Source organism: Antechinus flavipes, chromosome 5 (assembly GCF_016432865.1).
Source record: "Antechinus flavipes isolate AdamAnt ecotype Samford, QLD, Australia chromosome 5, AdamAnt_v2, whole genome shotgun sequence".
In the NCBI taxonomy this organism is placed as follows: Eukaryota; Metazoa; Chordata; class Mammalia; order Dasyuromorphia; family Dasyuridae; genus Antechinus; species Antechinus flavipes.
In genome coordinates, this window is record NC_067402.1 from 33,365,756 (window position 1) to 33,377,829 (window position 12,074).

Sequence of the window (12,074 nt, forward strand, 5' to 3'; positions counted from 1 at the left end):
TTTTATTATGAATTCTCTTTATTTTTCAAATCGAAATGCAATATACATGGATAATATATTGCTAACTGTCAAATTACTTATTGATAGAGAAAGTCATCTACAGCAGATAAATTTAGGCAGATAATATAGGATCCTATACTCTAACTATACCCCAAATCTTTGAATTATTTAATCTGATTCTTTTTAATGAGATAAGTGTTTTCAGTTAATTCTTTCCTGGCCTCAGTTATGGATCAGAATACTATTTCTGTGTAATTAAGAATGAATTGCAACATATATAATCTATGCATTAATTTTGCCTCAAGGAAATTCTATTTTTTAAAGTATATGAAAAATCTCATAAAATCATGTAAAAATTTATAAAAATTGTTTGGAAAGGCAATTATACAGTCTAGAAAAAAGTAACATTATAGATGTTACAAACAATATTTAATTGTGGAAATGCCATATATAGCCCCTAGTTATATCAATTTGTGAACTTAGAAGTTTAAAATCCTTATTTAAGAACTTATCTCCATTTTTCTTCAAAATAATCTTTAACAGCTTCTCTATAGTTAAAGAAAAAAACAATGTATCATCTTTATGCATACTAGTCATTTACTTGCTTCCATTGTATTCTCATGCTTACATAGGCACATAGACACACACACACATATGTATTATATTATGTATTATATATACATATGTACATACATGTGTGTATGTGCATAAATATATGAAAAGATAATTTTTAATCAGCTGTCATCTCTAAAGCTTCTCATTTTACAAATGACTAAACTGAGTCTGGAGCTAATATGATTTGCCCTAGATCACACAATAAGAAACAGGGCTGGGATTCCAGACCAGGAGCTTTCACTCCATTGAGACACAGTTCTTTCTACCCCAAAACTATTTGAAAAATATGTGATTCATTCTTTGAATAGTTGCCCACTTCGAATCCATTAAATGTACCTGAAAATGAAGCTTTAGATTTAAGGAATAGTTTGCTTTTAAGAGATATCTTTTCTCTTTTAATGAGGCATTTGTGTACTGCATAAAATCTGAAGGCTGAAAACCCCTCTTCTAAAGATTCTGAAATTACCCACTTTAGGTGAGATTTTGTTTTCTGAATGCCTATGTGTATTCATTTTGCTCAAAACTGGTATTAATTTTTTAAAAATCAAGATGGAAACAAGGGGTAAAATCTCATTTATCACATGGTATCCTTCATTCCCACAATTAAGTCTCATTTGTAATATCTGTTTAAACCTTTTTTCTAGTATACCTTATTTGATTTTTGTCTTTACCAGCCTCGATCTCTCTGTTACCCACCACAGACAGTGCCATGTTAGCAGGTGAGGAAAAAGCAATGCATTGTTTAGAAAGAATAATAAAATGTAGTATATATAGCACATTAGCATTTACCTGACTCATCTCATTATGCTTTGGATGAAACAGCTAGCACCCCAAAACCTTGAAAATTATTTGAGGAAAAGAGGAATAATTTCTACACTTCAATGATTTGGTTTTGAATTTATTATAATTGAAATTATTAGAAATGAAATTTTCCATTTTCATTTCTATAACTCACAAGCATCATAAGAGCATTTAATTTTTGGCCAAATGTGGTTCCTTCAGCTCTAATGGTGGTTCAGTTTCCCATACTGCTGGGACAATGCTTCGTTCAGTGCCACGCAGCCAGTGGGCACTCGGTAAATGTCAGCTGCAACTAGGATAAAAAGTCTCCATAAAATTGCTTAGGATATGACTCGAGCCTATTGTACTTCAAACTATTTTCTCCCCTATAATTTAGTTGGCAAAGATGCATTAAACAGAGTTTTCTCAGGGATATTAATATATTAAAACAAAAGTCTTGATCAGAGTTTAGGGATTGCTGCTATTCAAATTAATTGAAAAAAATCATTAAAATCACTGAAGGTGTTAAAAGCATATTGATAACAGTAGTGATGAATTTAAATGTACTCCTTGCCATGGCATCATAGTGTAGTTGGAACAGATATTGCATTGGCAGTCTAGAGATCTACTCTGCCACTGATTATATTTAACTAGGTTCATTTTTCTGAGCCTCAGTTTCCTCATCTGTAAAATGAAATTGTTGAACTAAATTAACTTCTTTGGGTTCTCCTAGTTCTAAAAATCTATGAAAACTTTATAAATTGATTAGGAGTATTGGCATAAAGTGTAGAAATACATTGAACAATTTTCTGGGGAGAAAATCATACACAGCTATATTGTAAAGCAGTGAAGGAAACTATGTTAGTTCTGGCTCCAGTAAATAATAGATGGGTTTTATAATTGTACTTCCATGTATAATTTGTGGTTAGTAGCTTATATTTGTAATGTTAAATAATATATCTGCATAGGATTGTTGGCACCATAGAAAACCTGAAGAAAATTCAGCTTACTCCCTAAAATACTACCCTTTCATTTACCAAATTCTTCTTATAATTTTCATTCTTATTTACTTTTTTAAAAGTGAATTTTCTAGACTGACATTTCTTAAGTGTTGTTTCTTATAATATCCTATAGATTAAATTTGTTCATTTCAGTTCAAACTTGAATAGGATCAACTTCAAATACACTCACCCAACTTTCAAAAAAAGATATCTTTCCAAGATTGCCATCCAGCATTTCACCTGACTCATGAGCTGTCCTGGAGAACCAACCCAACAGTGGTCCCCAGGACTATGTCCATTGCACTTTTGATGGAGGTAGAAACCCGAACTGCAGCTCATCATTATTATCCTCTTCTTACACCTTTACAATACCACCATTTTCCTTGACTGAAAAGCACTTCCTATTTCAGAAGTTTATATGGAGATGTTGTATGATACGGAGGAAGAAACAGGTGCTTTAGGGGAAATCCCTCAGATACTTTTTCATAGCTTTTCATAAAGCCAGTGAGAGTCCCATTATAAGCAGCTAAGTTGACCAACTCTTTAAAAAAAAAAAAGCCTTTGGTTAGTTTTTTTAAATCTATGGCCATATATCATGTGCTGAAATCAAGTCATTCACTAATTCCCTCCTTTCCACCCCAATTAATCTTCAGAAAGGTATAGATTTTTGACCACTCCCAGTGTGGGCTATAACTGAACCAGCAACAGACTGACTAGAAAAATTAAAATCCATTTGAATTACCTCTTCATCCTTCTGCTACAATCTCCAAATCCTCAATCCTTTGCTATTGTTTTTTGTCCTTCATTCTCCAATGTCTCTTTCATGTACTGGTCCCTTGTTAGGGACCTATGTTCATAGTTTCAAATAAGCATGCTTAAGGATAGGAATAATTGCTCTTTGAGAGATATAAAGGTAGGTGGGTATATAGATAAATTATTGATGTTGATGTGACCCATTGGTTATTTGCTTACTTCTACAAGAAACACTGGAGTATGATTGCCCCATAATTCTGATATAAATATTTCAAATATTTCAAAAAATTTCAAATGTCATTGAAAATATAGTCAGTAGTAAGATTTCTGCTAGGTTCCATGCTACTTTTCATACCCATTGATTCACAGACTTTTCATCCCCCTGGAACCTGTGATTTCATTGATCTAAGAAACCCGTAGTGATGAGGAAACTTCTTGTGCCAATACAAATGTTGTGCAAATTTATCATTTTAAATTGTCTAGGGGCACTGAAAGGTTACGTGATTTTTCCAGAGTCACACAGCCATTGTGCATAAGAAGCTGGACTTGAACACAGATCTCCTTGACTCCAAGATCTGGGGTCTATCCATTATATCCAAGACTCTTTTTTTCAGTACACAAATTAAAATGTCAAAGTATCAGATAGCCACTGAGAGATATTTAGATCACTGACCAAGACAAGAACTTGACAATGAGTATCCTCTTTACCATTTTGCCATTACTACCATAAGTTTAATATTGAGAGTTAAGATTATGGCTATAAAGAGTATAGCTAGGTAACTACATTGCAATGGAAGTGAAATGCAATTCTAGAACCATGAATTAGAATCAAATCAACTCTTCCATTGTTCCTGGATGGAGCAGATCATTCTTTCTTTGTATGGCTCCAATTGCTGTCCCTACAATTTTCTGGTCCAAAGCTCCCTTCCCAGGTCACTTCTTCCCTATGACTATTGTCTCTACCATTAGAATGTAAGCTCCATAAAGACAGAGATAATATTTGCTCTTATTTTTGAATTCCCAGTACTCAGCACAGTATTTGGCAAAGAATAAAAGCATAATAAATACTTATTCATTCATTTTCTTTCTTTCATTAATTAATAAAAGAAGAAAAAAACTAATCTTATTTTACTTACTTCTATCCCACCTCTACTTTATTTGATATTGGAAATATTATGTGGGTTTACTCATAGCACTATTAATGTATGATAAAGTAATATTATCATGCCATGACCCCAGATATGTCTTTGGTGTCATTTTCTGTCTCATTAAGGAGCATGTACAAATAACAGAAATTTCTGTACCACTTGAAGCAGGCTGCGCTCTGAAGTTATATGGAATGCATAGTGATGGCAGTCACAGATAAGATGTGAGAAAGGGGTGTAAGTGTTTACAGGATATTGTATTTCCTTTCAGACATATGCTGAAAAGAGTTGTTTGGGCTGTGGACCCAGATTTTTTTCTCCTGCTTGTGCTAATTGGTGTATAGTCCATTCAAAAAATTACAAGGAAATCAGTCTTGACATCCTAGACAGAGAAAATGAGGAACGTGACAACTAAACATATGGGCCCCCCCAAAACCCCCTTATATGGCCAACACCAAGCACATTTCCAGACACACATATGTGGAAAACACCACCTGCAAGTGAAGTTCCCCACCAAGAAGTGATGTGGCAAAAAAAAAAAAAAAAAAGAGCAGCATCCTATATTCTGCTATTAGAGTATTGAGTGATAGGCCAGACTTTGTTTGAATGAGGGGAAAAATAGATCATCAATGTGTCCTTTGAAAGCATCATGTGTGGTATGAAATATTCCTTCAGAAATACTCAGGTACCCATTTGATAACTGCTAGTAATCAAATCTTAAGGATCATAAGCTTAGCCTACCTCTCTTATGCTCCACTTTTTTCCTATTTACCCTGAATGTATATGTATAAGTTTGAGATTTTTAAAAAATTGTCATTACTCTGTAATTGTTTCAATGCATTCTCTGGTATCTTCTGTCAACTGTTTCAAAAGTAGAGTATTATCAAGTTTTTTAAAACCTTGCAAGGTTTTTTTCAATGTTTTATTCTGGTATGATAGCTCATATTGTTTATTCATCATAAAAGACAATATTATTTTTCTAAAATAAATGCTAATGTTTGAATCATATACAAATATTAAATTATGTTTTAACATATCAATGAAGTTTAAATTATTCATGACAATTTTAGTATACAGTTTATATAGTTCTAAGCCTGTATTTTTTTTCTTATTCAAACGTGTGGTAATATGTACATAATGCAAATTAATGTACATTTCTATCTGTTTCTGATACTCTGCTAGCTTATGTTCATATATGCAAAAGAAAATATATTTTCTTAATTATCACTTTTTCCCTCGTTCATTTTAATCCAGAGTTTACACTGGTCAATGTTCAGAGGCTATAATGAATACTCTTAACAGAGGTAGATAATACACAGTAATTAAGCTCATCAGCACTGTATACAACTTCTAAGGTATAAATGCGTATGTGCTGTTTCCTCCAAGGTTTTCTTTTAATCATATATCTCGGGCATAGAGGAAGTGTCTGTTGTAAGATTAATGTGATTATGTGATTAATGGATACATGATATTACTATATTTGCTTACTGTCCATGATAATGTCATTAATAAACACCTTGAATCTCAATTATTACTGGATTTACTTCTCCCTTTTCCATTGATATGCCCCTCCTTTTTTACATTACTTATTTTGTGTGGTTCATGCTTCTTAAAATACATTCTGATCCCTAGATAAAAAGGTTTTCTGCACATTTGAAGTGGGATTATTAATTTTTACTTATCCCTTCTTAGTTTCCATTAATCAAGTAATGAGGATTATGGGGTAAATATACTTTTTTCAGAGAGCAGTTATGAATTTTCTTATGGTTTCTAGTTAATAATCTCTCTGATAGATTTTTTACAATAAAATATTCCTATCTGACTTAATAATTTTATTTCCCAGTAGTTTTTTCATTGATTCTCCCTCACCCCCACCCTTTGCTCAGATGATATCTGTACTTCCCTTTTGTTCTGAATTCTTTATCTTCCCCAGTAAACTGATAAAAAGTTGTATGCACACATAAATTTTTTGATTGCCTGCTCTATATTTTTAACATTGTATTCTTCCATGACGAGTCTTTTCTTAATTCACTAAACTTTAAAATATATTAGCTACTGTTGGAAACTGATGCAATGAGCAAATATACCTTCTGTGAAATAAAAGTTTGGCTGTCACAGTTTAAATCAGCTGTTCTTAAATAAATTAGGCTGATTGAATGATTCCATCTTAAAAACTTTAAAATAAAATCAGTATGACTATTTGAAATTATTTTCTAAGTGAGCCATATGCAAATTTAGTTGGAATTTACATTTTCATATGTTTTCCTTTCAAATAGATTGCTCTTTCAATTTTTCTATAAGTTTAAATTAACCATCTCTGACTAGCAATGGATGTTATTTTTGCTTTCCTTTCCTTTTCCCCTCCTTTATTAATGAGTTATATACATTGTATCTTGCCTAATATAAGTTATATATAGCTTCCTCTATTTTGAACTGCTTTGTGCTGGGTGTTTTGTTTTGTTTTTGAGGGCATAATGGCATAGGTCTATTTATTTTCAGTGACTGTATTTTTCCCATATTCTGATGCTCACTTTTTTTTTTCTTCCAGTTCAGTAATAAATACTTCATGCTTTTTATTCTATGGATTTTCTTTCTAACTTTGCACCAGCCCTCACTTTGCATGTACTATAATTCTAGATAAACTGCCTATTTGATTTGTAATTGAGCTGTGGGCTATTATTCTAAAATACTTTTTGCTTTTTATTTGAAACCTATTTTTTCTAAAAGGAAAACAACTTAACCTCTGTTTTATCTTGTGCTTTTCATATGCTTCTTAAGTAAACAGAATGGCTACATGCATGTGTTGGTGGCAATAAAGAAGGTTAATTTACATATTTTCTTATTTCTTGACTTGTGCCAGTTTGTTGCTCTTTTGACTGTCCAGGAATGGGTAAATCCACAAGTAGTTGTTAAGTACTTAATAGGTGTCAGGCATTGTGCTAAATTATGTTCCTTGCTCTCAAGAAGCTCATTTTCAAATAGAGAAGACAATATATACCTAAATGGATACATACAGGAGATAGTTTAAAGGGAAGATACTCTCTTAACTATTTTTTCCCCGTAGAGGTTTACTCTTCCTCTTAGTATAACTATGCTAAACAACATTCAGTATCCTCGATTTTCCTGTAGTGTTAATTATTATGAGAACATTAGTGTTCAATTTCCCTTTTTCTCAGTGTTTCCATACTTAACTAGGTAACATTAAACCTAGGCATCTGTAAAATGGAGATGATGTGTATGTGGGTGGAGGTTATAATATTTGTCATTTTTACATGTATTATGATTAACAGTGTCCTAAGTGAGGAATGACACTATGGGATCAATACTTTCAATCCCATTTTTCTATAATGTTTTGGTTTACATCATATTATATTTGGGAGTCCGGTGTAGATGCCCCATTCCTCAACTTTCCAAAGTTTACTAGGGCCTTGCTTTAAGACTGTAAATCAGAGTGATGTCCTATTTTTTCTTTGCATTAGCAGTTCTCTTGGTTACTGACCTAAAGTGAATTTGTAACCACCTGTGCTATTGTGGACAACGCATTTCTTGTTTCAAAATTGCTTTCCTGGGTCAGAGTAAACCTTGAGTAACTTGTTAAACAGTTTTGTGGCCAGTTATGAAAACAGAGATACTGTCTCCACTTAGTGCCTTTAATCTTGGTTGTTAAAAGTTTGAAGCCCATTCAGCCATCACACTCGAAAAGGATCCCTGCTCCCTTTGCACCCGTTTATGCTGTCTGGCTGTGGAAGAGGGACTGTCCAGCCACAGCACACTCCCCACCCCACTCCGGGGTGCGTGCCCTCGGGCCCCGCCAGGAGGGGTCCCCAGCATCGCGAAGGGTTCAGGCCTCAGTGCCCTTGCTCAGGCTGCCGTTGGACAGACAGTTCGCCCTCCCCCAGTCGGCTCTCGGCGGCCCCGGCTGGGCAGCCCTGGCCTGAGCCCTGGTTCCAGTGGCTGCCCGGCGGCTTCCTAGCGCTCCATTCACCTGCAGCAGCAGCAGCCGGAGGAGGAGGACTTCTCCCTTCCCTCCCTCCTCCGGGGTGATGCTGGCGAGTGGGCGGGCTGGCGCTCCCTGGGCTCGGTGCCCAGTCCGGGGCTTTCTCTTTGGCCCCGGAGCAGGAGGGGGGGGGTGGCTCCCCGGTCCTCCCCCACCCCCAATCCTCGGGGTTGTTTCCCTGACCCTTTCTTCCTCTTCCTCGTGACTTTTTCTTTCTCCCCTAACACACACACACACACACACACACACACACACACACACACACACACACACACACACGCACCCTGCCCCTTCTGTCTCGGCCTCTTTGGTAATAGAGAAGGTGTCAGCCCTCCTCCCCGATCCCCTCGGCTCGGGCAAGCTCCGATCACCCATTCTCTGCCCCTGCCCCTGCCCCAGCCCGGGCCTCGGGCTAGCTCTCCCATTCTCTCTCCCTCGCCTGTGCCGCCGCCGCCGCCGCTGCCAGCCGCCAGTGGTGCCTCTTGCGTTGCTCCCTGTTATTCTGGGTATTGTGTGTAATAAATGCAGAGCCGCCTCACTCTAATCAAGCTGATTACAAATTCTTGCGCGCCCTGAGCCGGAAATCGCAGTCTCCCCCCTCCCCCATACACACGTACCCCCCCCCCCCCATTTCTCTCACTCATTCACTAGTTACTTGTCTTTCTGGTTTCTTCTTCTTCCTCCTCCCCCACCTCCGCCCCTCCCCCAGACCCAACCTTAACCCCCATCTTTGCCCTCCATTCCGTTTTTTAAAATTTTAATTCCTTTTCTGCCTTTCACTCTCCCCCTTTTCCAACTATCCCTCTCCTCACCCCCTTCCTCTTCCTCCTCCTCCTTCTCTTCTTCCTCCTCCTCTTCCTCCTCCTCCTCCTCTTCCTCTGCCACTTTTTCTCCCTCTCTCCCTTTCTCTGCCTCTGTCTGTCTTTCTGTTTCTCCCAGGACGCGCCGGATGATCTGGGGCCGCAGGGGAAGGGCTCCGGGCAGCTGCAGGGAGGCTGCGTCCTCCAGTCTGGGGCGGTAAAAAGCCGGTGGCCTCGGTGTTATTTTGTATTAAAATGAGGAGGAGGAAGAAGAAGCAACAGCAACAGCTCCGGCGGCGGCAGCAGCAGCCACGACAGCTCCGGCGGCAGCAGCAGCAGCAGCAGCAGCAGCCGAAAGCTCTGGCTGAGAGCAGAGCCCAGGAGCTGGGGACGGCGCGGCGGCGGCGGCAGCAGCAGCAGGAGGAGGAGGAGTGATGAGTCAACTAATAATTTAATGGGGACAGAGACGAGAGAGGGAGGGGGGGAGAGAGAGAGAGAGAGAGAGAGAGGAGACACACGGCTCAGTCCGGGCACACACACACACACAGACACACACACACACACACACACACACACACACACACACACATCTATCTTTGTAACATCCAACAACAACTACCAAAACGGCCTAATCACAATAATCATATTATCCAGCCAGGGAAACAAGAATAAAGCCTGTAGGACTTAAAAGGTCCACCCCCCTTTCCCTTCATTTTGAGAAACTCTTGAGCAGTTTTGTTGGGGTTTTTTGATTTTTTGAAATATTGTCTTTGTGGCTATTGTTGCTTCCTTCGGACATAGAAGAGTGAAATCTGCTCCACTTTTTTAGAGAGGGGAAGGAAGGAGTTGTTCCCTTGTGGAGGTGGAAGGTGGTGGTCTCGGTCTCTCTCTCTCTCTCTCTCTCTCTCTCTCTCTCTCTCTCTCTCTCTCTCTCTCTCTTTTTTTCCTCTCTCTCTCCCTCTTTCCCCTTCTCTCTCCCCTTCTCTCTCTCTCTCTCTCTCTCTCTCTCTCTCTCTCTCTCTCTCTCTCTCTCTCTCTCTCTCTCTCTCTCTCTCTCTCCCCCCCCTTCCTCCCCCTTCCGCCTCCCCCCCCCCTACTCTCAGACACACACACAACAGCCCCGGGTAAATAGGAAAGGACAGATCCTCTCTGCTATTTTTAAGAAGAGCGAAGGCTAAATTAAAAGTGGTATTTTAGTGCCTTTTCCCATATTTTTTTCGCTACACTTTACCCTCCGCCCTTCCTACTCCTCGGTAGAGCTCTTGGTTGGGTTTGGAGGTTCAGGGAGAAAGTTTAGGCTTGTTAATGTTACTGTCAATTGTTTCTGGGGGGGCGGGATTGAGGGTGGGAGAAAGGTTGCTTTCCCCCCCCTTCTTTCCTCCCTGTGGTTCTTCTGGGTTATTGGAGAATAATACTCCAAGTGACAGCCAGAAGTAGACTTTCTGCCTTTTTCACGCCGGAGAGCCTATGAGATAGAGAGCTAGGGAGAAGCTTTTTTTCCCTCATTAGATCTCGTCCGCAGTGATTTTTTCGCTTTTAAAGAAAAGATAATCAGCGACCACCATCACCCCACATACCCTATACCCCCCAAATCATCTCATTGTGGACCTTATAGTGCTTTTTGCTTTGTTTTTGCGATCTTTTTTCCAACGTTTCACTTGTCAGATCAATTTTATCTTCTCTCTACTCACTTCCCAGTCTCCCTCCTCCCCCATCGAAAACCCTGTTCTCCTAGAGACATTTGAAAAAACAACATTTTTTGAATTCTGATTTTTGCGCTCATGGCTTCTCCTCATCTTGACGTTTATTTCTGCCCTTCCCCCGCTTAGGGGGGAGGGGGGTGGGGGAGACAAAATAATACAATTTAAGGGGGAAGTCGCCTTCAGGTCTGCTGCTTTTTTTTTTTTTTAATAAAAAAAAAAAAGGATATAGAAAAACATCAGTCTTGAACTTCTTCCTCTTCAAGATCTCGGGCTGCAAAGGAAATCTCCTTTGTTTTTGTTATTTATGTGCTGTCAAGTTTTGAAGTGGTGAGTTTCAGGTTGGTTTTGCTAATTTCACTCAGTAAAACTGCAGTGTTTCTGTTTCTAGATAGTACTTTGCTTCTTTGTCTCTTTAAAAGGTCACAGTGAAAGCTTGGCCTGGATTGTGACGGCCATATGGAATGGATAAGAGAACAGTCTCTCCAATGTGATTATGGGGTTATATGGAGGCTAAGGGGATGATCTAAGGGATAACTAATTTAAAATGAATTTGAAGTGCAGAAATGATGTATTCTTAAAACATGAGGATTTTAAGGAAATGACTTCTGCCTGATCTTTGTATTTCATTCAAAAATTATGTACATAATTTCCTTAGGAAACAGTTTTGTGGTTTGTTTTATGTTTTGAGGTTGGTTTGTTTGTTTGTTTTTGGGTGACAGTGACCCCTCTTTAAATGTGTGGGCAAGAAATTGCACTAAAATGGATTTCTAAATGTGAAACTCAAAAGAAACTCTCTGGCATCACTAAGGATAATAGGCACGTTTTGCTGCTGTCATTTTGGGCAGGCCATGCTGGGGGTTGCTCATCACTATTCCTAACTGAGGTTTCTGTGAACTTTAGCCTTGGGCATGGAGTTTAAATGAGCAAATTAGGTGTTTTATGTGCATGTAATTTTGCTTTGTAATGTAAAGCTTTTTACAAGATAACTGAGTATTTAACTGATGCCTATGGGTGGGTATTCTAAGAGTAATTTAAGATGACCTATAAGGTGTTTTGATAGTAGTCAATACACTGACTAAATTACAATTTATCACTTTCATTTACTGTATGTGGTGTGTGCTTCAGATCTATGACACCTACATGTTTCACAACTTTATCTTTGATGCTATGATACACGTATTTTTGTAAGTTACCCAAAACCTCAAGACTTAAAAAAATATATTTTACGTGTGTATTTCTATACACTGTGTATTTTTAAATGAATTCCAAATTTCTATCAG

At 38.2% G+C, this 12,074-nt stretch overlaps 1 protein-coding gene across 8 annotated transcripts in view; it reads left to right on the forward strand.

Moving 5' to 3' along the window:
• SATB1 (SATB homeobox 1) overlaps window positions 1-12,074 on the forward strand; it is a 117,318-nt gene that overhangs the window by 12,079 nt on the left and 93,165 nt on the right. For 3 of the 8 annotated variants that reach the window (XM_051963059.1, XM_051963063.1, XM_051963064.1), the window contains exon 1: window positions 10,200-11,121. The exons of 1 other annotated variant lie outside the window; for it this stretch is intronic. The gene's annotated coding sequence lies outside the window, so the exon portion shown is untranslated. Of the gene's footprint in view, window positions 1-10,199; window positions 11,133-12,074 lie in introns of those variants that run through there. 4 more of the 8 variants (XM_051963065.1, XM_051963067.1, XM_051963060.1 and 1 more) reach the window with 3 other exon arrangements.